This window comes from Eptatretus burgeri, chromosome 15 (assembly GCF_056783735.1).
Source record: "Eptatretus burgeri isolate ZD-2024b chromosome 15, Ebu_testis_v1, whole genome shotgun sequence".
NCBI lineage: Eukaryota > Metazoa > Chordata > Myxini > Myxiniformes > Myxinidae > Eptatretus > Eptatretus burgeri.
Window position 1 is genome coordinate 12618153 of NC_140975.1, and position 25729 is coordinate 12643881.

The 25729-nt window shown below is 47.3% G+C and overlaps 1 long non-coding RNA gene across 6 annotated transcripts in view; it reads left to right on the plus strand.

Moving 5' to 3' along the window:
- The first annotated feature begins 997 nt into the window (after positions 1-997).
- LOC147011541 (uncharacterized) overlaps positions 998-25729 on the plus strand; it is a 73865-nt gene continuing 49133 nt past the window's right edge. For 4 of the 6 annotated variants that reach the window (XR_015051684.1, XR_015051685.1, XR_015051687.1 and 1 more), the window contains exons 1-3: positions 998-1125; positions 3335-3393; positions 3879-4015. This is a non-coding gene — a long non-coding RNA (uncharacterized LOC147011541). Of the gene's footprint in view, positions 1126-3334; positions 3394-3878; positions 4016-24798; positions 25032-25108; positions 25236-25729 lie in introns of those variants that run through there. The other 2 variants (XR_015051689.1, XR_015051686.1) reach the window with 2 other exon arrangements.

Here is a 25729-nt window from a genome sequence, read left to right on the forward strand (position 1 = left end):
GACAAACAGACAGCCACACTCCATCAACTGGACAGGCACACTCCATCAGACAGACAGTCACATTCCATCTGACAGTCACAACCCGTCAGAAAAACGGTCACAGTCTTGTCAGACAGTGTCATATTCACATTCAGACAGACAGTCACAGTTTATCAGACAAACAATCCACTCAGAATCGGCAGTCCGTTCACACAATGCACACCACACACACCGTCAAACACAACATACCACCTCTTTCACAAACCCCCACCCTCCACCTCCTTCACCACCCCGTGTGGTGTGGTGTGGTGCAACGCGTGTTGCGGTAGGATGTGGTCCAGTACAGTGGGATGAATCCAATGGCCATTTTTCTGACATAAGTGGACACGTTGTGTCTCCAATCAGATCGCTTTCCTTCACCAACACTTTTGATTGCTTGCTCTGTTTGCCAAGAAGCGGCTCGCAAAGCGGTTGTTATGGAACAATTGGCTTAGCAAGCGATAGAGAATCGTTTGCTCATGGAACACACCTGTTTTTTTTTAATAGTTAAAGGTTAAGAGGTTAAAGGTGAAGTCGCTTCCCACTAATTCCCTCCAGGAGGCACAGATTCGTACAGGGAGAGAGTGGGGGAAGGGATGTTTTGGCGTCTTGGAGGACGCACTCACTGTTTCACCTGCACGACAGATGTTTGTTTATTTTGCCGTGGGAATAGAGTTATTTCAAACGAAGTGTAATCTTTTATAATTATTGTATAAAAAATGTAGTTATCACAATTTACAGCGCGGGTGAAGAAGGTATTGTGTTCCTTCAGGTTGGGGTGTATATGCAAGTTCGGTTTTTTTAAGGTTTTAAGCACGAAAGTTTATCATGTATTATATTTAAAGTATCGCAACAATTAACACGGGTCCTTGTCGGGTGAAATTTGTAAAATGTGCTGACGAGAGATGGAAGGTTCGAGACGATGTGTGTGACGTAAGCGATGTGATCACGTGGTTCCTTTATTTTACACCTTCGCCATATTGAATTATATCCTTTGGTTGTGATGACTCTTGTGTTCGAGCTCCTCTTATCTTTGGAATTATAGTTCGATAACCGTGGGCACCAACAGTTTGTTCCCTTGTTCAGAGCGGATTGTTTGAGTATCAGGTAAATCTGACGTTTGTAGTATGAGTGGTTGTCGAGTTATTGCATTTAATTTAATGCGTCTGCAGTGACATGGCTAGTTTTGTGCTAGGCCTCAACTGTTTTACCTCAATAAATCTGTCGATGAATTTTCTCAAAGAAATTGTGAATTTTATCGTGTACCCCACATGTTAAGTCAAAAGTTTCAGTTTTAATTTTTAATGGACGGCATTTTTATTAAAAAAAAAAGTATTTATTAATTTTTTTAAAAAATTTGCGACGTAGCATTATTTAATTATTAACCTCTGCCATCGAAGATGGATGGAGGTTCCTGTTTTCACCCCTTTCTGTTTGTTTGTTTGTTTGTGAAGAGTATTACGGAAAAACTCAACGGATTTCGACGAAACTTGGTGGGGGGTTAGGACTGGTCCAAGGATCATGCCATGAGATTTTGGACTTGGTCCAAAAACCAATATGGCCGCTATGGCGGCCAATTTGAAAAAATATTTGAATATTTTTTTTTTTTGCATTTCTATATGTTTTAAGTGATTTCCAATCCCCCCCCAAAAAAAATTTGTTAGAGAAAAAAAAAATTTTGCAAATTTTTTTCCAACAAAATTTCGATTTTTATTTTTTTTGCATTTCTACATGTTATGATTTCCAACAAAAAAACATGCCAAAATTATAATTGCGGCTGATTTTGGAACTTCAGGTGGATATACCCACGTAAAATCAATTTCTGTCTCGAGGAATGTTATGACGAATGAATTGAGCATGTAAAAGGGAAAGTTGCAAACTATAACTCTGTGAGCACTGTTGACGTCAAATTGAATGAATAGGATATCAGGTTCACTTGAGTGACCTAGCAGTATTGGCGGCGGAGGTTTTGCACTCTACCGAGTGCTCCCCCTCTAGTTTATTTGTGTAATGCTACGTGTGCTCTTTCGAACTGGATTAAACGTCGTGGAGTATTTATTTATATAGTATGTTTTTTTTTTCACCCCCACTTGATGACATTTTGTATGATCGGAAGCGTTACTTAGGCCTAGGTCACATTTGCCACTGCGGCCGTGGGGTCTCCAAAATCTACGGCCATTAGCAATTATACGGCGGCCGCAGTATTTCCACGGTCACACAATGTAGCAGTCACATATGTTTTTATTTTTCGGGTAGCCGCACGGCGTATTTATAAATTGTGGAGACTGAAAACGTGGGGGTGCCGTACGGTCTTTGATTTGATGTCGCACAGTGACCTTAGGGCGTTCTTGCGGCGGCCATAGAATTTTCAACGCAGACGCAAGGTAGCCTCAAGGTGTCCGCATGGCGACCGCAGGGGGGCCCTAAGGCGAACGTGCGGCCAGACAGACGGTAACGAGTGGGTTTTTTTTTAACCAGTTCCTTTGTTTCGGCTTGTCGAATTGCTACGGCGAACATAGAAATGAAAAAAGTTATAACTCCGCGCTACAATTCCACGGCGACCCTACGGCCTGTAAAATATACCCAAATGGCGTAGGGCCACCCTGAGGCCACCTCAGTTTTTCTGCGGCCACCGCACGTTTCTGTCAATTCAGAGGGCGTACGGCCGCCATATCCTCGCCATAGAGCAAATGTGACCTCGGCCTTAACATTCGGTGAAAACAAATTCGATTACAACAGGAAGATTATTTTACAAAACTACTTGAAGGAGAGCTTTTGGGACGGTGTGCAGCATGTGTGTGCCGTATGTATTGTCACATTCATTTTAAAATATAACTGGGAATTTTTATTCCACATACGAATATGGTTTTTGCGAGTCATGATGAGTAACGTTTGGATCGAAAGATGATGAAAATTGGAGAAATTTTTTTTTTTGTTAAATTTCTCTCGTAGTTATTTGTGGTGTCAGGTAAATAAACGTTAAATTTTCAATCTCACCAAATCGGATAAAATCATTAAATTACTTATGAGTTGGGCTTTACTGAGATGTGTGGATTAAGGTTTTATAGTCAGTTGTATTAATATTAAGAGGTAAAAGGGCTTCCTTTCTCGAAATGAATAAATCTGCTGGTTTACGATCCTTCTGTGTTAATGGTATATTCCGGAATGGGGTATATCGTAAAATCCGATCTACTATTTGTAGGTCGGTTCATGAGGTACCCCTTCAAGCAACCTGTAGGTTTCAATGGTTTAATTGTGCAGACTCGGTGTCATGGTTTAAATTGATTGTGAACGGCGTCCATTTTGTTTCACACAGAACTCAGCACCACTTTGTTGGAGAGAGTGCTTTGTGTTCATACTTCATTTACCCTGAAGGTACTACTTTGTTATTTACATTATAATTATGGTTTCTAAAGTGTCTTGCAAGCTCTTGGGCATGAGCCCCACCTGTTATAAGCTGACTTTAATTTTAGTCAGGTGAGCTGATGTGATGGAGCATTGCCCATCGGTGATCGAGTCAGTGAGTGAGTCTGGTCCATTTCATAATGACTGAAGTGTTTACAAACACTCTATTTTTGCTGAAAATTGGCCACAGGCTTTCTATCGGATGCCTAAGGAAGATGTATTGACCACATCAAAATGTGCGCTTCTTTATCCCTATTTTCACAACTATCCATTACTTTTGTGCTATTAGTTTTTCATTCTACACATTGAATATGTACTATTGACTGAATTCCCCTTCTCTTATTTCAGTAAACATATCAGTGTGGCGCTGTGCTTGTAAATTAGGTCTGCATGTGGTTGTCAACGCTCATCGTTGTAATTTAATTTTGTGTGCAAATATTTTTATTTTGATATAGATGCCCAGGAAAAAGTACTGGAAAAAGGGACAGCATAAAAAGGTCATCATCGCTGCACCTACTGGGGTGAATGTCGTCAACACTGGGACAGATGTCCCACCCATCGGTACTGCAATGATTGAAAAGGCTGCCCAAAGGTCTGTACAAAACTTTGCACAAAGCACTTTACAAAGATGCAATGAAACTGCTTTGCCACTTTGCAGAGTCAATAAAACTCCTCAACAATCGTCTCATTAAATGGCTTCAAATAAAGAAGGTCGACAAGTCCCAATTGAAGAGCCTCCCAAAATATTGCTTTTGCCTAATTCGGTTGCCTGCATCCGAGGTAGTTTTCATCAAGGTCATGCCAAATTTTTAGAAAATGGAGGTAAGCAATGTGCTGCCAATAGCTGTGCTTCAATATTGTTTGCCAAAATGAAAGATGCTTCTTGGGTAACTACCGATGTCGATTTTATTCTTGAGACTGGTAATGGATTGGTGCAAAGGTCTTTAACACATAATCATCCTCTGCTTCTGTTGTCTGAAGCTCTACCACGTGCTCTACATTCATTACACAAAGTTTTTGATCGATCTTGGAGAATCTCTCGTTGGGTTTTTATCCAGTAGTAGAGATATTACCGGTGGTTTTTTTAATGTCTTTGAATGATGCTTTGACAACAACTCTAAGACTGCACAATCACTGTTTCATAATGTTTGGAGCTTCAACTTTTGCAGTTATAAAACAAAATCTGTTTTGTGTTTTTGATTCTCATTCAAGAGGTAGGGATGGAACTCTAGTTCCTAATGGAAGATCTGTACTAATCAAGTACAGAAGTGTCTCAGAGGTATACGAACACTGTCTGAAGCTAGCAGTATCCATGAATCTGAGATGTGAGGTAACTCAGTTTGAAGTCACTGGAGTGAATGTCGATGTTATGAATGACCAGAGTGTATGTCGTCAAACAACAGTTGCACAAGTGACGCAGCGATTGTTCTATATACCAAACATGCACAGTACCCCTCACATCCACTCGCTCCAGAGACTTGCACCAATGCTGTATTCAGCACGAAAAATTGTTCTGTGCTTTCGGAGAGTGCAGATAATCCTCCCCATTTGCAGATTTCTTCAACAAGCGTAGCCGGATCTGTTAGGGCAAGTGTCGCAAATAAACGAAAGAGTGCCTCTTCTCATAGATCAGTATCGAGGACAAGACACAAACGGAGAGGTCAGCAAAAGCAGCACACTCCAGATGAGCCAAGGCAAACGAGGACAAAGACGAAAGCCATGACAACAAATAGTGCCGATGAATTCATGTCCAAACAAAGGAAAAATCTGATGTGTAGAAAAAGATATAACGAAGATGAAGATTACAGGCAAAGCAAAAAATTGTATGCAGTAAAAAAATACAACAACAATAAAACCCATTGAGAAAGAGTAAAAAGTCAATGTATTGAAAGGTATCAACAGGATGGAAAACACAGAGCAGCTATGATAGTACAGAGTAAAAATCAGTATGTACAGAATCCTAAACATAGAGCAGCTGTCATAGAATGGAGTAAAAATCAGTATGCACAGGATCCTAAACATAGAGCAGCTGTCATACAACGGAGTAGAAATCGGTATGCACGGGATCCCAAACATAGAGCAGCTGTCATAAAATGGAGTAAAAATCAGTATGCACAGGATCCCAAACATAGAGCAGCTGTCATAGAACGTAGTAAAAATCAGTATGCACGGGATCCGAAACGTAAAACAGCTGTGAAAGCTAGAAGTGTGCTTACGTACAAAGAAAGTGAGGTGCATAGAGAATTTAAAAATACAAATTGCTGCTGTAAGGTTAGAGAAAAAGAAAGAGAAAGGTGAGATGTATCAGGTAATGCCTGCTTTCAATGAAATGATAACTTATGGACTCGACTACATCTGTTCAGCCTGCAATGGACTATTTTTTGAGAATAAAGTTGTATGTTGTAGGAAAGAATCATACACACGAAAAGGGTTAGCTGTTAAGGCATTAGCTGAAAAGTGTATTATGGAGAAACATGTCCACAAATCCTCAGAGAATTGTGGTTTTCCATGTATGTTGCTAAGTAGTCCAGCATCAAAACTCTGGATTTGTTTCACATGTCACCGAAGCATCATGCGTGGTAAAATTCCAGCTGAAGCTGCTGCAAACAATCTACATTTAGAGCCCATTCCTGAGGAATTAAAGTGTCTCAACTCCTTGGAGCAACATCTGATCGCTTTACATATTCCCTTTGCAAAAATGACTGCACTTCCCAAAGGAGGACAACGTGGTGTACATGGACCTGTAGTATGTGTTCCTTCCAATGTGCAGAAAACTACAACCGTTTTACCAAGATTTGGATCAGATGATCAAATCATCAGGGTTCATCTGAAAAGACGTCTTGCTTTCAAAGGTTATTATGAGTATCAATTTGTGGACAAAGCTCACATCAAAAATTCTCTCAACTAATTGTTGGGAAATAACAAATGGTATGTGGGTGTAGCTTTCAACAATGAATGGGTAAATCCTTTGCCAATTGTTTTAGGAGGGAACGAACAAGAAATTAGTGGTGATGAGGGCATGGACGTATCCCACCGATAGACTGATAAAACTGATCACGAAATGTACATGGACAGTTGTCTTTAACCTGTGGACATTGGGCAGGAAATTCTTGATCAACATTTTGATAACATAATGTGTATAGCACCTGCTGAAGGTAATGATCCAGTTAAAATATTAATGGATGAAAGCAATGAAGCGAAATCATTCCCAGTGCTATTTCCAACAGGCAGCCCAACCTATCATGATTATCGGGAAGTAAAGATAACTCAGTGCGTGTACTTAAAATCACGTATTTTGCACGCAGATGGTAGATTTGCAAGAAACGCAGAATACATATTTTTTGCTCAATATCTCTCTGAAGTGTATCAGGTGTTGAGCAATGTATCAATTGCTTTTAGGAAAAGTCATCATAAGGCATTTGATGGGATAGTTTCCTCTGAAAACCTAATGGACAACAACTCGTTGAGGCAAATTCTCAAATGTGATGGTGGCTACAAATTTTTAAAACCAATAAGAGGAACTCCAGCATATTGGGAAACTGCTCAGAAAGATTTGCTGGCAATGTTGAGACAACTGGGAAATGCAACATGGTTCTGCTCATTTTCTGCAGGTGATATGAGATGGCCAGAGGTCCTTGAAAATATTTTGAAAGCAAAGAGAGACTCACATAGTGCCAATTGTCTTGATTCCTCTGAAAAATATGCATTGCTCAGAAGAAACCCAGTAACAGTCACAAGAATGTTTGATCATAGATGTCATTTCTTCCTAAAAAAGGTCATCATGTCACCAGCCAACCCAAGTGGTAAGATCAAAGATTATTTCTACAGCGTGGTTCTCCTCACATACATTGTTTGTTTTAGGTTGAAGATGCTCCTAAACTTGACGAAGCCTCAGATGAAGATGTGGTATCTTTCATTGATCAATATGTCACCTGTGAAGTGCCATCTTCACCTGATGATGAGTTACATGAAGTTGTGAACAGTGTTCAGAAACATGGTACCAAACACACTAAGAGCTGCAGGAAGAAAGGTACCAAGTGTCGCTTTAATTTCTCAAGGCCACCATCGAAACGTACATTTATTTCTTGTCCTGCAAAAAAGGTGACTAAGGTAAGTAATAACACTACAGAACAGTCACAGAGTGTTACTGAAGTACAGAAACAGGCAATGAAAAAGAAGGATGCTAAAGATGTTTTGGAGAAAATATGGAATGCATTTGGAGATGGTGAACAAAACTTTGAAACAGCAGATGAGCTTTTCACAAAGATTGACATAACACAAGACTCATTTGAACTCTCATATGGAAAAACTCACAAATAAAGCTGGTGTTGTTTTACAACGAAAGACCAAAGATGTTTGGATAAACCAGTACAATGCTGATCTCCTTCGCTGCTGGAATGCAAATATGGATATCCAGTATGTTATAGATGCATATTCATGTATATTCTACATCATTTCCTACATATCAAAGACAGAAAGGGAAATGGGGTTGTTGTTGAAGCACTGAATGGAAATGAAAATGCAAAACAAGCCATGAAAAAGTTAGGGGGTGTCTATCTTCACAATAGAGAAGTTAGTGCACAAGAAGCTGTCTACAGAGTGTGCAACCTAAGACTGAAAGAATCATCCAGAAAAGTGCAGTTTGTTACCAGCGGAGATGATTGATTGAGTCAGGTCTTGAGAGTTGAGTCATGATTGATTGAGTCACCGGAGATTGAGTCAGGTCAGGTTCGATCTGTGACCTGCTACAGGTACCATGTAAACCTGTACTAACCTGTTCCATGGTCGGGTTGTCGGCGACGAAACCGTCTCCCCCACCAGGTTTTGTGGTGAGGGGGGTGTTTGCATATGGACACCCAGCAGGATTAAAAACAAAACCTGTCAAAGGGCGGAGGAGCTCCTTGTGAGCCAACGGCCATCCATATCTAGTGCCCAACTGTCTGCAGACGTCCTCCTGCAGTTGGGTTACTTCTTATTAGGAGGTTGGTGGCAGGATTTGCACTCCAGCCACCGTAAAACCCTTCATTCCGCAAAACGTAAAAACGCAAAAAAATCTGAAAACCCACTCCGTGGGAGTTACCTCCTGTGCAGCTTCCCTTCGCAGGGCAGCTCACCGGATGACGGGATTGGGGCAAAGCCTTCGGGACCCCAATCTTTGATCGGAGGGAAACCACGGGGTAACATCCCTGGGTCAGATTGCGGGAGAGTGTGTCGGAGTGGTGCTGAGGTGTCGTCCACCAGACGGCGGTCTCCTTGGGTTAACCTGAGGCGGTCCCTTCGGGTGGGTGCCTGGAATGTCCTATCCCTAAGAGAGGATGATCACCTGTCTCTCTTATCATCTGAGCTCAAGCGTTTGGACATCGGGATTGCAGCTCTCTCTGAGGTTCGGACACCGGATTGCGGAGAGATAATGGTGGGTGGTTACACCTACTATTGGTCTGGTCGCTCCGATGGTTACCATACCCAAGGAGTTGCTGTGGCTGTGTCCAATAAGCTGACCCCAATGATAATTGAGGTAACACCGGTCAACGAGCGTATTATGAGATTAAGGATTCGTCACTCCTGAGGTGTCATTTCCCTGGTCTCTGTTTGTTTATGCTGCGACTGAGGCGAGTGATCTCACCGTGAAGGATGCATTCTACGCCACACTCGAGTCTGTGGTTGATCAGTGCCCCAGACGAGATACACTTCTAGTCTTGGGGGATTTCAATGCATCGACTGGAACTGATAGGGATGGTTATGAGGTGTGTGTTGGTCCCCATGGGTCAGGAACTATGAACCAGAATAGCACTAAGTTCCTTGACTTTGCAAGAAGTCATGGACTTAGGGTGGCTGGTTCATGGTTTCAGCGCCCACAAGCTCATCGCTGGACTTGGTATTCCAACGCTGGCGGTGTGGCAAAGGAGATTGACCATGTCCTCATTGACGGTCGTTGGAGGATGATCCAGAACTGCAGGGTCTACCGGAGTGCTCAGTTCCTCAATACTGACCACAGGCTTGTTGTAGCAACTCTAAAGCTGCACCTTAAATCCTGGAGAATGGTACCATCCCAGCCTAGGCTGGATGTTGCCAAGCTCAGGGATGAGAGAGTAGCTGAGGAGTTTGCGAACAGGCTGAGTGGACACTTGGGGGGTCTGGGTGCTTTGGGGGTTCCTGAAGAGTTGTGGAGCGCCTTCAAGACCACCGTCCTTGATGTTGCCGGTGGATGTCTTGGAACTCACCGCAGGGCAAAGAAGAATTTTGTCTCTCGAGGGACACTGGATACCATTGACCAGAGTCACAGGGCCAGGCTGAATGGCAGAGCTGAGCTGTTCAGGGAGCTGAGGCGTAAAACTGTACGTGCACTGAGGGTGGACAAGGAGGCCTATGTGCGAGGAATCTGTGAGGGGGTAGAGCATCACTTGTGGACAGGTGATTCTCGTCCCGCTTACAGGGGAATTCGCGCATTACGTTCATCCAAGCCCATCCCTCGGAGCACTGCAGTTCGAGCAGAGAGTGGTAGGCTCTTGACAGAGGAGTCTGAAGTGAAGGCCCGCTGGGCCGGTTACTTTGAGCGGTTGTACCAGGCTGATCCCCCAGCTGTCGAGTTGGACGTCAAGGGTGTTACAATCCCTGTTGCTGACCCTCAAATCAACTGTGGTCCACCTTCGCTTGTGGAAACACGGGCTGCGGTGAACCAGTTGAAACGGGGCAAAGCTCCAGGGATCTGTGGCATCCATGCCGAACTTCTCAAGGCTGGTGGAAATGTTGCACTCGTGTCGTTGCATGCAGTTTTGTGCTCTGCCTGGAACACAGGCATCATCCCAACTGACTGGAAGAGGGGCCTTGTTGTCCCTCTCTGGAAAGGGAAGGGTGATCGCCAAGACTGCAACAACTACCGAGGGGTGACGCTGCTCTCAGTACTGGGCAAGGTCTTTGCTCGGATAATTCTTGATAGCGTTCGCCACCATCTGCTTGAGCACCAGCGTCCAGAGCAGTCAGGCTTTACACCAAAGAGGTCAACGATTGACCGTATCCTTGCACTTCGTGTCCTCACCGAACGCAGACGAGAGTTTCGGCAGGGGCTGCTTGCAGCCTATGTTGATCTCTGTAAAGCGTTCGATTCAGTGAATCGGGATGTCCTCTGGAGGATTCTTGGTCTTCGTGGGGTGCCACCAAAACTGATCGATCTGATGTCTGAACTCTACTCTGGTACTGAGAGTGCTGTGAAGTGTGGTGGTACCACCTCTGACTTATTTCCAGTTGTTACTGGAGTTCGTCAGGGATGTGTACTTGCCCCCACACTTTTCAGCACTTGTATGGACTGGATTTTAGGGAGGATGTCGGAGAGATCAAGTTGCGGTGCATCGTTTGGGAATGTCAAGATCTCGGACCTTGATTTTGCAGACGATGCAGTCATCTTTGCGGAGACTTTAGACATCCTTTTGGGGGCCCTCGAGGTGCTGAATGAGGAGTCGGAGCCGCTGGGATTACGGGTTTCTTGGGTCAAAACTAAGATCCAGGCTTTCGGTGACATCTTGGATGCTGCTGTCCTGTCTGTGTCTGTTTGTGGTGAGGATGTTGAGTTCGTGGAGAGATTCACTTACCTTGGCAGTGATATTCATGTCTCTGCTGGCTGCGAGTCAGAGGTCAATAGACGTCTGGGTCGGGCCTGGGGAGTCATGGATTCACTGGATCATGGGGTGTGGCGCTGCCGGTACCTGTGCGGGAGGACGAAAGTCTGAGTCTTCAGGTCCTGGTACTTCCAGTCTTGCTCTATGGGTGCGAGACTTGGACTCTGACCAAGGATCTGAGACGGAGACTTAATTCCTTTGGTACCAGGTCTCTTCGGAGAATCCTTGGCTATCGCTGGTCGGATTTTGTGTCCAACGACCACGTGCCTCATGGTTGCAGCAGGTTGACCATCATATCAAGGAGATGGGGATGGGCCTGGCATCTGCCTGGGGGATGGCCAGACGGAGGCCCCTGGAGTACCGGCGGAAAGTGGACGCAGCGACGCGCTGTTCTGGCACATGCTCCCATACCTGAAATTTACGGATAACCCAAACTTCACCACGCTACTGTGGCATGTTTATGTACTATGTTTTACTTATGCATATTTGTAGCCATGAATGTCCTTGTGATTGTGCCAAAACATTCACACCATGGATCAGTAGTCTAGTCTTCATCAATGTTATCAGCATCAGAGTCCTCGAGGTCTACAACCTCTTCCTCGACATCAGCGGGCTGGTTGCTGCAGGTTCGCAACTTGCACATGTCAGTGCACTCCAGGCTATTGGCAAGGCACGTGCAGTCTGGGAGTTTGCACGACCGTCCACACTTGCAGGAAAGCAGTTGCAACACTGCATCCGGTGCTGGAGAACCCTGCATCCACTCGATGGCCAGCTTCCCGTCATCATCAGTGGTCCATCCACAACCCTTGGGACTTGGAACATAGGGTTGGCATTGCAGACAGCGCCTCCAAATAGCAGCCTGGTAGTTTGCACGGAGGACGTGCATGAAGAGGCAGTCTTCACATGGTGGAAGCCGACTGGACTCGATCTCTCCCCGTCTGGCACAGAAGAGTTGATGTCGGAGTTCATTGACTTTCGTGGTGTTGGTGGACGGCACGTACATGTGGCAGGTGACCTCTTGTAGCTTCTGAAAGAGCTCGGTGGATACTTCCCATGAATGACCGAGCTGACTGAAGGCCTCTTGGTAGGTCTTATCCGACTTCATTTGCTTCAAGGCGCCCATCTTTCCCCGGCTTGCAAAGGCACTGACTGCATCACAACCGGAGAACACATGCAGTCCAACCAGGGCATCACAGACACTGTCTCCCATCGATATAGCAAGCTTGTCAATGTCGAGGAACCGTGTACGGGTTTGCATACCACACTTCTGATACACGGGGCATGGGATGTCCTTAATGAAGGCAAGACACAGCACGAGGACATCTGTATCTTCGGCAGTGATCACCACAGCCTTGTACCCAGCCTCTGCTGCATGCAGAAGCATTCGGGTGTCTGCTTCCTCCTGCGAGGACTTCAGCTCTGCCACTTCCTCCCAGTGGTCCTCGGTTTTTTTATTTTTTTGATTTTCCCCCAAAACGTCAATATCTCAGAATGGTAAAATGGTAAAAATGAAAAATACATACACTAAGCTGCTCTTCTGGAATGGTTATCACATATTGAAATAATCATATAGTCCCTAACAATAACTTAGTAGCCCTAAAGTTTGGTTTCCTCAGATGGTACCGATATATGCCTGGGCCCATGGACTAGGTGGGGTATATGGGGTAAACAAGATGGAGAGTACAGGGACTTTGAAGCAGGAAAGCAGAGAACATTCAGGAAGGTTGGGGATGGAATAACGGGGGTAGAAAAGATCGAGGTTTTGGTTGGGGGAAGAGACATGGTGGTGAACAGCTGTTTTGAAGACCTGGAGGGAAGATTGGGATTTAAGAGAGTTGTGGGAGTTTGTTCCAAAGGAGGGAAAAAAGAATGAAAGAGTAAAGGTGAGCAGACATTCCTTGAGTGCCCTCCGAAAATATGGGTCGGACAGAAAGCAGACAAAGAAATAGGGGGGGGGCGAGGCCGGAGAGGAGACGGTAGAAGACAGAAAGACCATCGACCTGTCTGCAGTGAGAGAGTGAGAGACCCAAAGACTCAGCCTTGAGACCCAAAGCCTTGAGATCCTTGAGACCTTTATTTTTGGAAATGATTCAATCAAAAGCAATGGGACATTCTCGAATTACTGGTAATGGACAGCGATCTTCTACGTCCATGAAGGACCTTGACTACCACGAGCCCTTTACCCCTTTACACCTACTATCCTCCATGCTGTGCTACAATTACAGTTGGACCTTCAGGCCGAGTCTGAATCTTGAAACAGGAGGGTGAAGGATCTTTCACGAAATTAGTGCATTTGAGTTCTCTTTTACATTTGCTATGAATTGACAAACATACTCCTCAAAACTGATCCAAGGGGATTTTTTCAATCCATCAGACCAGGTGTTGCTCCTGCCATAAATACACAGAAAGCTTAATTTCCAAGAAGCACGAATACGAGTGGTGCTCGGACTTTATTCAGGTGTCGCTGAATCTCTCTCCCTTTTTAAAATGTATAAGTTTATCATTTCGATGATGAGTTTCCCTGTTTTGATGTCCAGTTTATTGATCTATGATTGTGGCCAGTTATTATTCTGCAGCTGGACTGGAATACTGGGATTGTGAGTTGGTTTATGGTTTTGATTTTGTTCCTTGGATAAAGATGTCTTCAGGATCAGCCTCGATCTACACAGGTATTCTTTGGTCATAATTCGGCGAGGGAATTGCATTGGGAACTGTTGGATTCGCTATATATGAGACATCCCTTATTGTCAGGTTTTCTAGGTGTGTGTGTGTGTGTGTGTGTGTGTGTGTGTGTGTGTATGTGTGTGTGTGTGTGTGTGTGTGTGTGTGTGTGTGTGTGTGTGTGTGTGTGTGTGTGTGTGTGTGTGTGTGTGTATATGTGTGTATATGTGTGTATATGTGTGTATATGTGTGTATATGTGTGTATATGTGTGTATATGTGTGTATATATGTGTATATATGTGTATATATGTGTATATATATATATATTGTTGCGGATTCGCGCCCGCCGGCGTGCTGACGGCCACGTAACTCGAATCGCGGCACGTCGCCCACCGGACGGACAATCCAGTCGTGACCCTCTCGGACTAACGCCGGGAACCAGTCACGGGTGGACCTTTCGGTCTCACCGCGATCGTGCCAATCGGCCCCCGCGTGGGATAGGGTTGCTCGCCAAATTCGACCTACCTAAGTACCCACACGGAGGGTAGACCGGGCGATCGCACCTCGCCGCAGGTCGACTTCGGACACGGGCCACTTAAGCGACCCGTTCCGTACTATCGGGATAACTGAGCGGTGTTATTCGTCGGCCTCGACGGTTCGATTAATTATCGGGCGTTTTAGCCCACGACCAACCCTCTACGTGAAGCAAGATGGGGATTCAATGAAAGAAATGACGAAGCGAAGCGGGAAAACAGTTCAACAATAAGCACATTTATTTCGCGATGAACGGAAAGCACACATATACAATTCCACCAAAAGCACATGTAAAAGAAGAAGACAATGCAATATTACACAAAAAGCAAATGCAACAATGCAGATCTATCCGACTACCGGGCACACGGCAACACTTATACAATTTTACTTCACAGACGGCGCCGACAACACATTCCCAAAGCAAAAGAAAAGAGAACCACCCTCCAGGATGAGGGGGGTAGGCGGGCCTGGGGCCGAGACTGTGTCGGGCCTACCCGTCTGATGATGAGGCGCGGAGGGGCGGTGGTGCCTCAACTCCGCGGGCCTCGCGGACAGTGTCTGGTAGGGGGTGGGAAGGGGGCCCCCTTTGTCGCACTATCTCAGCGCGGGGGGAAACAGGAGGGGGTTGCTGATGCTCGGGGAAAGGAGGATATAACCCTGTCTCGGGTCCCGCGGCGAGCGTCTCCTCCTCCACCTCGGTCGCGTTGCTGGCCTCTCCCTGTGCCGCTCCCGGCACCGACGCGAGCACCCCCTCGTCCGCCTTCGCCGCCGTCACCTCTCCACAGCTCCGTCCTCTTCACTCCGACTAGTACCACTTCTTTCCAGCTCCACCGACGACTCCTTTGAACTTCGCACACTCTCAACTCAACTTCCAACTGAACTCTTTCTCAACTTCCAACTGAACTGCCTCTCAACTTGTCTGACGAACGCAGTCGTTTTTATAAGCCCCGTGGCTTCGCTCTTTTACCCTTGACCCTCTGCCTCCGACCCTTCACCTCTCTTGCTGGGTCCCCATTGGCCTGAGGAAAAGTGGGCGTGAATGCTTTTTGATCCATGAATTTGCATATAGCGACCGCCCTCCAACGCCCTGGAGGCGGGGCCAAACCGCCCCTCGCTCACCGATTGGACGGAACAAAAGTGGGCGTGAGTCGTTTTTGATCCGTTTTTCTGCGGAAAGTCCGTGATGTTTTTGAACACGCTGCTCGGTGCGCGCCCCGCACGAGTCCAGCATCGGTGCCCACGAGTGGCGCGAGATGACTGTGATGCGATGGTGGCGAGTTGTGACGGTAAAGGTAGTGGCGGTTGTGGTGAAGCGGCGTTGTGGTTGGTGGTTGTTGTGAAGCGGCGTTGTGGTTGGTGGTTGTTGTGATGGCTGTTGAGACGTGGTTGGTGGTGGTAACAATGGCGGCTGGTCCAAAATAAAGATAGTAAAAGAAAAACGGCTATCCTGAAGAGTCGCAGCCCTCATGAATGACATTTATTCCCTCTAGACAACGGGTTTGGGCCTAACTACACATATACTTACCGAGATATCTCACCTAAGGGACCTGAATGGTGGTTTGCGAATTTGGTCAACCACAACACTACCCCCTCCCCTTTTTACAGACTCGTCCCGAGTCGTCAAATTTTCGTGTGCCATCATGTGTAGTTTTCCCCTAGTACATTTTACCTACGGATCCCTGAGTGCGACATTTATGGTATTCGTGTCCCCAAAATAAATAACCTGAGGGCTGAGTAACTACCTAAACAAACTCACTCACACGGACGACTTAAATAAAATTGCCGGCGCTAAGACAAACATGCCGGGGGCGCACTCATATTTACAGTACATCTTAACCTTAACTTACAAATTTTACACTAAACCATGGCCCAGGATCAATGAACTCTGCAAAAAGAAAGCAGTTGGCAGGGAGCCAGGCTGCTCGCATGCAGTCTCTGACTCAACCAATGCAGGTGACAGGGAACGTGGCCGGCTGCTCACACGCAGTCCAAGGCCTTCCCTTTTGAACTGAACGCAGTGAACCACAACGGTGCATGGGCTGCACAAACGTAGTCTCCGTGCCAGCTCAAGTGGCACACGCAATGAGCACAACGAATGGATGGATGAATGGTTTGAACTGAACGCAGTGAACCACAACGGTGCATGGGCTGCACAAACGTAGTCTCCGTGCCAGCTCAAGTGGCACACGCAATGAACACAACGAATGGATGGATGAATGGATGCACGCAAACACGGTGCACGGGCCGCCACTGCAGGCCCGTGTTGTAGCTGCCAACAGGGCAGTTCTTGCAGCTTGCAAACTGTTGCCTTGATCCTGGTGCACATGGCAATGAACAGGGGGGTGGGGCAAAGCAAAATTGAACGGGGCTGGTGAACAGGGGCAGTGGGCATGGCATGGCAAAGGCAGCAGGCAAACACAGCCCGCAGAAGAAGGCCGCTGCAGGCAAACACAGCCGGCAGATGAACTGGCCGGCACAGGCCTTGAAGAAAAACAGCCAGCAGATGAAGTGGCCGGCACAGGCCTTGAAGCAAAACACGGCCAGCCGATGGCACAGGCCTTGCAGCAAAACACGGCCAGCCGATGAAGTTGGCCAGCCTTTGCCGTTCAGTGGAGGTTGGTGGAGGGAGTGCGGTGGTGCTGGCCACTTGGAAGGCGGGCTCGGACCTACCCTACCTGTCTCCCTCCCACCTATCGCCTTTGCCTGTCACTGTACATACCCACTCCCTTAATTTGTCAAACCCCAATTTAGCCCCAACTTTTTTTTTTGTTGTTTTTATGTTTACTTCCCCACTATAAATCGTCCCCTAACCCCCTTTATCATCCTTGTTCGGCTAACCTATCCTGTCACCTAGCCTACTCCCAACCCCTATGTTCCCTACCCGGAGGGGAACAAGGGAGAGCTAGCGTCCTGTGTCGAGGCCCAACTCAAGCCTCAGAATGGCCTCCCCAGAGTTCAGCGATCTATAACCAAAGTGGGTCCAGCGGCCCACAACGAGAGCGAGGGGATGGATGGTGCGGAGGGGTACATCTCCTATCTACCCTAACCATTTAACTGTTAAACTACCCCGGGGCTTTCAACAAGCGCCTCTCGCTTAAACTATTGGTTCTAACAACCCAGATTCCCGTCGCCTGTGTTGGTGTCCTCACAATTTTGGGCCTCGCCCCCCAATTTTCTCTCCGTGCCCTCACACGGTCTCATGGCTGGGACACGTGGCTCCCTTTGGCAGGCACGACCCTCTGCCGAATCTCCCGCTATGGCACCCCCGGGCACTACACTGCCTCCGAGCCTACCAGCTCCCTAACACTGGGGAGTGCCCCCCATGGCACCTCCCCTGAAACGCACACGTGGCAGGCTGGCTTCCCGGGCCCCTTTACGAGGGTCACCCGTGCCCACAACACTGCCCACGCGGCTAATGGCGCCCCGGGCCCCCGCACCAAGCAGGCGCACCCGTGCCCACTACGCTATCCCGGCCCCCCATGGGCCCTTGGCCTACCACGGCCGACTAGCCTGGTGCCCGGGGTACCCACTCAGCGATACTCACCTTTCGCAGCCACGCTCCCAGCCCGTCAACAGGGCTCCTGCACCCCTCCAAACGGGTTTCGAGCCTACACTCCCACCAACAACAAAACGACCTCCATTTTTGTTAATTTAACTAACCCAGCTAACTCACTCTACACTGACCCCGGGGTCCCTTGGGCGGGAGTCACTCCTCCCCCCAATCACTCATCGCACCATGCATTCCCCATTCACTCCACACACACAGACCCGCTGGCCTCACTCACTCAACATGTCTTCACCTCATAACTCAACAACAACTCTTCAACACACTCACCGCTGAACTCTGCCATCCTTCTAACTACATCCCCTAACTAACTCGTGCTCCCACGTCGTCCCTTAAACTATAGCACGTTCCATTTAACCTACGTAGCTAAACTACGTCCCCTCTACACATTCACTGTCTGTCACTGTCTCCAAATCAATAAAAAATCATTTCCCCACCTAAATCTGGCTACAATCCCTCGAACTAATCCATTCCACGGACTCCATGAGGACTTACCCCTGCCCCATGAAGTCGGTCTAACTAAGCTAACCCTTCCCCCTAACTAGTTTCCATCCTGTGCCCAGGTCAAGGGGGTCTTCCACCCCTTGCCAAGGAATCCTGTGCACCCGAAAGTGAGGCTTGCTTTTTTTTTTTCTTTTTTTTTTTCATGCGCAGCACCAGCGCGGCAACTCGCGCACTTTGCACCTGCCTGTGACGTCATGCAGCTGCACGTGTTCCTCGTCCCTCCTTGGACGGTACCATCCGGCAGGGATACCCCTCCTGCCGGATTTCAACCCCACGTGCAGCCATGGCGTCACCGTGCGCATAGAAAAAACACAAGCCCCACGTCTCGAGGGGTTCCCCACGCGAACACATGTGCTTTGCCCGTTGGAGCTTAACACACACGATCGCGTGGAGAACCCGTCCGGTCCAAATCCATTATCCTGCCTAAACTTTGTCCGTCCACGGGATCGGCAAATCCACCGCTGGCGTTTCCGGACCGGGACTTCACTCTCGCAAGCGAGCACGTGGGGGTCTCGTGCGTTGCACAGCACGGACCTCGTGCTCACTGCTGGGTGAACCCGGCACGGTCCCCGAAACAACTACAGCCGCTACCCGGCTTTCTTTCCTGTCATGTCGCCGTCGTCGCCATTCGACACACGCACTCCCGCGTGTTACGACGCTCACACTCCATTCCATTACATTCACACCGGGAGACGCGGCTGCGTGATTCCGCATGCCAACCGACATCTCCCTCACATACCGCTCTCTCACACACACGGTCTCCCTTACATAAACCATACCACTCACACGCGCGGGGGCACTCACCCGTGGTGCCTCATCCACACACGGCCCCTCACTCACACACGCGGGGGCACTCAACCGCGGTGCCTCATCCACACTGGCCGTTTCATCCACACACACGGCCTCTTCCACACACGGTGCCTCATCCACACACGGCGTGCTGGGAAGCACGTACTCCGGCACCATCGCCACCACACCACTCACACATGGGGTCGCTTCCACACACGGGGACGCACTCACACCTTGCACCACACACACAGGGACAACCACACTGGGGATTCGTGTCCCCACAAGGGTCTCCGGGGCCTCTATACCCCCCAAGCTCTCCGTGCACCCGTTCGCAGCACTCCTCCCCTCGACCTCGCAAAGCACGACCGAACTCACCTGGTCGTGACTCGCCTCAAGGGGGCATACTCCCTCCCCTCGTTCCTGGAGGAGGCCATCCAGGTGCTCGCACTGGGTCCCTACACGCTCCGCGAGCTCACCCCCATTATCCTCCACTACCTCCGTGTGTGTGTGTGTGCGTCACTTACCCCGTCTTCATCGTGCAGTCTTCCCTCTATCGTTCCCTTCCCGGCTACCGTCACTGCGAACTCAGTCACCTCTTCACCCTTTACCTCCCTTGTCTCAACTATTATTTCCGTTGTCGTCACCTCGTGTCTCGTCTCGCACGTTTTGGTCTCCCCATTTAATTTTTCCCTTTCGGTCATCGTCACGACCCTCGCCCAACACGCCCCCCGAATTATTTTTTCACCCGCCTCCACCGCGGGCCTGTCAGCCGTTGCACCCCCACCCAGCTCGTTTGCTCCCACACGTGGAGTCGCCATTTTTATCTCCCTGGTCACGGCCTTCATGCCCGCCTGCAGGCATCGGCCCATGTTCCGCGTCTCACCCCGCAGCTTTTTCGTTTCTTCCTTCATTTGCTTGCTCATGTCTTTCATTTCGTTTATAATTTCATTTGCGTTTGTATCCATCTTTTCGATCAGTTCCGCATTCATTTTTGCCAGCATGGTGAATAGCTGGGCCATGTCGGGTGCGCTTGGGTGAGCCGTTTCGGCAGGGGTTGGGGAAGGGTTTCGGTGGAGAGGGGGAGGGGAGGTGTCATACACCGCGGCCGCTGCCGCACCCATTTCGGGCTCTGGGTTCAGTTGGGCGAGTTCGTTTTCCTGTACAACCAACATTTCCTGCACGGGGATTCCATCCTGGACCATGGATTCTACACATTCTACATCCATTTCTAATACCCCCGGCTCCCGCTCGCCTTGAGACGCCATCTTGCTTCTCTTAAAGGGTTAATTTGAATCGCTCGTAATTTGGAGGGAATCGGGGGTCGCTCGTCTCACCCCTGGACCGATTCCCGTGAATTTAGCTGGAGACAGGAGAGCCCGTTGTCCCGTTCTCCGATACCAGTGCCGCGAGGAGGGCGATGAATTTATATCGCACGACCTGACACCAGTGTTGCGGATTCGCGCCCGCCGGCGTGCTGACGGCCACGTAACTCGAATCGCGGCACGTCGCCCACCGGACGGACAATCCAGTCGTGACCCTCTCGGACTAACGCCGGGAACCAGTCACGGGTGGACCTTTCGGTCTCACCGCGATCGTGCCAATCGGCCCCCGCGTGGGATAGGGTTGCTTGCCAAATTCGACCTACCTAAGTACCCACACGGAGGGTAGACCGGGCGATCGCACCTCGCCGCAGGTCGACTTCGGACACGGGCCACTTAAGCGACCCGTTCCATACTATCGGGATAACCGAGCGGTGTTATTCGTCGGCCTCGACGGTTCGATTAATTATCGGGCGTTTTAGCCCACGACCAACCCTTTACGTGAAGCAAGATGGGGATTCAATGAAAGAAATGACGAAGCGAAGCGGGAAAACAGTTCAACAATAAGCACATTTATTTCGCGATGAACGGAAAGCACACATATACAATTCCACCAAAAGCACATGTAAAAGAAGAAGACAATGCAATGTTACACAAAAAGCAAATGCAACAATGCAGATCTATCCGACTACCGGGCACACGGCAACACTTATACAATTTTACTTCACAGACGGCGCTGACAACACATATTCCCAAAGCAAAAGAAAAGAGAACCACCCTCCAGGATGAGGGGGGTAGGCGGGCCTGGGGCCGAGACTGTGTCGGGCCTACCCGTCTGATGATGAGGCGCGGAGCGGCGGTGGTGCCTCAACTCCGCGGGCCTCGCGGACAGTGTCTGGTAGGGGGTGGGAAGGGGGCCCCCTTTGTCGCACTATCTCAGCGCGGGGGGAAACAGGAGGGGGTTGCTGATGCTCGGGGAAAGGAGGATATAACCCTGTCTCGGGTCCCGCGGCGAGCGTCTCCTCCTCCACCTCGGTCGCGTTGCTGGCCTCTCCCTGTGCCGCTCCCGGCACCGACGCGAGCACCCCCTCGTCCGCCTTCGCTGCCGTCACCTCTCCACAGCTCCGTCCTCTTCACTCCGGCTAGTACCACTTCTTTCCAGCTCCACCGACGACTCCTTTGAACTCCGCACACTCTCAACTCAACTTCCAACTGAACTCTTTCTCAACTTCCAACTGAACTGCCTCTCAACTTGTCTGACGAACGCAGTTGTTTTTATAAGCCCCGTGGCTTCGTTCTTTCACCCTTGACCCTCTGCCTCCGACCCTTCACCTCTCTTGCTGGCTCCCCATTGGCCCGAGGAAAAGTGGGCGTGAATGCTTTTTGATCCATGAATTTGCATATAGCGAATGCCCTGGAGGCGGGGCCAAACCGCCCCTCGCTCACCGATTGGACGGAACAAAAGTGGGCGTGAGTCGTTTTTGATCCGTTTTTCTGCGGAAAGTCCGTGATGTTTTTGAACACGCTGCTCGGTGCGCGCCCCGCACGAGTCCAGCATCGGTGCCCACGAGTGGCGCGAGATGACGGTGATGCGATGGTGGCGAGTTGTGACGGTTAAGGCCGTGGCGGTTGTGGTGAAGCGGCGTTGTGGTTGGTGGTTGTTGTTGTGAAGCGGCGTTGTGGTTGGTGGTTGTTGTGATGGCTGTTGAGACGTGGTTGGTGGTGGTAATAATGGCGGCTGGTCCAAAATAAAGATAGTAAAAGAAAAACGGCTATCCTGAAGAGTCGCAGCCCTCATGAATGACATTTATTCCCTCTAGACAACGGGTTTGGGCCTAACTACACATATACTTACCGAGATATCTCACCTAAGGGACCTGAATGGTGGTTTGCGAATTTGGTCAACCACAACAATATATATATATATATATATATATATATATATATATATATATATATATATATATATATATATATATATATATATATATATATATATATATATATATATATGTGTCTGCAACGCGAGGCTCCACAGCATGAACCAGCGAACAGATTTCGATGAAACTTTGCCAACAGGTGGAATATATATTGGGAATGTGCGCGTTTGAATTTCGTTGCCAAGCAACCAGCCATTGCTGTGTAGCGGCCGAAAAACCGCGTCGAGTATTTTCAATACTTGTCCTTCAGTTTTGAATGTAGAGAAACGAGACTTCGGAATTAAACACTTCGAGATATTTAGAAAATTTTACTCGAGCGGATTTTTGATTGAGGTTTTATTTTTCAAATGGTAGTCCTTCAAAAATCGGGTGTCTATTTACCGTCATTTAAGGTGTGTATACAGTGTTTGTAAGGAACTACACCGTCGTTCCACCTTTTTATTGATTTTCCGTAAACGATTCCACGATCCACACACCACCTTCAATTATTTATTTATTTACCGACAACGATTCCACGATCCACACACCACCTCCAATTATTTATTTATTTACCGAAAACGATTCCACGACCCACAATCCGCCTCCAATTATTTATTTATTTTCCGTAAACGATTCCACGACCCACACACCACCTCCAATTAATTATTTATTTACCGAAAACGATTCCACGACCCACACACCACCTCCAATTATTTACTTATTTACTGAAAACGATTCCACGACTCACACAACACCTCCAATTATTTATTTATTTACCGGAAACGATTCCACGACCCACACACCACCTCCAATTATTTATTTATTTACCGGAAACGATTCCACGACCCACACACCACCTCCAATTATTTATTTATTTTCGGTAAACGATTCCACGATCCACACACCACCTCCAATTATTTATTTATTTACCGAAAACGATTCCACGACCCACAATCCGCCTCCAATTTTTTATTTATTTACCGAAAACGATTCCACGATCCACACACCACCTCCAATTATTTATTTATTTTCCGTAAACGATTCCACGATCCACACACCACCTCCAATTATTTATTATTTAAAGTGGGAGTGGCGTTGGAAAGTGGGCGTGGCTTATGAAAAATATTGTGTGGCTCAGGAGATGTGGTCAAGCAAGAGCATTGAGAGAAGTTTATCGGGTTTTCCAGCTGTGTGTGTGTGTGTGTGTGTGTGTGTGTGTGTGTGTGTGTGTGTGTGTGTGTGTGTGTGTGTGTGTGTGTGTGTCTGCAACGCGAGGCTCCACAGCACAAACCAGCAAACTGATTATTTTTCAAATGGTAGTCCTTCAAAAATACGGTGTCTATTTACCATCATTTTTTATGAGGAGTGCCAGTTGGCAAAATACGCAATAGGAAAAATATTGCCAGGTGGAGGAACAATTGTATGTGAACCAATACGTCTTGGCAATGAATCTTCGTCGGTGGATCGGTCAGAATGAAAAGCATCGTATCCAGCACTTCTATCCTAGCGAATCCCTCGTTGCCTACCAGCTTGTTTGTTTGTTTGTTTGTCTGTCTGTCTGTTTATCTGTTTGTCCGCACAAAACTTTCGTGTTTTTCTCTGTAACCGCTTGTCACATTGAGACGAAATTTTCACCATTGGCGCGACTACTCATGCAGAATGTTGTAATGATAATTATGACGTCATAGGTCACGTGGTGTGGCAGCCATATTTGAAAAACGGAAAAACTTTGGACCTTGATCTCCAAAACTGCACCAAGGAAAAAAATTGAAACTTGGCACACAGCAAGTACTCCTCATGGGGATTGAGTGTGATTTTATGACGTCATAGGTGCCTTTGTCATGACGTCATAATTGCATATGTAGACCACCACATCCGATCGTTTTAAAATGTTTGAGGGTCATTGAGGGATAAAATGGGTTCACAATAAAATTTTGAAGACGTTATCGGCCACGTGATTCGGCAACCATATCTTTTTTTTTTTAACGTCTGAAATGGCTGAAACGATTGAGGCGAAACTTTACACATATGACTGCCTATCCACGAGGAACAAAAGGGACACACACATTATGTCATAGGTCACATGGTTTGGTTGCCATATTGGATTTGCCCTAAAACCTATAAAAACACACCACACAAAACAAGTCCTGGTGAGGGTTTGTAATCTCTGATTGCTCCTTTCTTCTTGTAGTTTACCTTAGCGAGTGCAAATTATTAAGTGAAACGGTTTCATAAAAATATGAAGATAAAAAGATTTTCCTGTTGTGTCATTTTGTTGTTCATTGTTGATACGTGAAACGTTTTATCACAATTGGGGAGAACCCTTGTTTGTTTGACATTGATTTGTGATTATTAGCCAAGGTTCAGGTACCTTGTTATATTCTGTCATAATGGTGATATCCCATGATAATCATATTATTGACTACATGTTCACAGTTTGCCAAATTTAACCATCCCTTCCCCTGTTTCAGAACCTGGATTCAATTATGGATTGAACTACAGCCTCTACTCCCCATTTACATTCCTTGTGACATTTTTATACATATTTGGGATAAAACCACAAATTAAATTATTGACATCCTGTCGATAAATGGAAAATCAAATAAATTCCTCTGACCCCTCCCCCCTCTGACCCCCCCCCCTCTGACCCCCTCTCCCTACCCCTTCCCCAATGGCTCCGAGCCGCCTCAAATCAGGATTTGATTCAAACAATTTTCTTTTTATTGCTGTCTGCCTTTCTCTATATTTATATATTTTGATTTATTTCAACATCACCCTCAGATTTATGGAGGAGATTGTACATAATTCGCATGCGGGGCAACGACATCGGTCAACATCAGTGCACTTTGATAAGAAGTGCGAAGACATTATTTAGTAGTACAAATCAAATAGCCGCTATGTATGTGAGATTTGAGATTTGAACCTGGGTTCGGATGGAAAAGCTAAACAAGGCAATGCAGCAACCTGCTTTTTATAACATCCAGGTAAAACGAGCGTATGCATGTGTGTCTGTCAGTTCACGCAGATCTACTTTAACACAAAATGAAATCGTTAAATTATCAGATCCATTGTAATCTATATACGCTGGTAAGACTCGACATTGTTGAGTGCTCTTGTGTTTTGTGACGTGGTGGGATTTTCTCTTCACCAGTTTGTCTGTCGGTCTGTAAGCAGGCTATCTCAAAAAGTTATGGATGGATTCGGATGGAACTTGGTGTACAAGTTGCATGTGTGACAAGAACGAATTGATTCGATTTTGGTGAAGATCAGCATTCGAATACAGGAATTTTTAGTGATTCTTCATCTGAGAGATGGGACCAAAATAATACACAGCATGATTTTTAACCCTTTGAAGCCTGAGCTCCTTGGACTCTGGGCTCCCTGGAGAAAAATCCGACCACT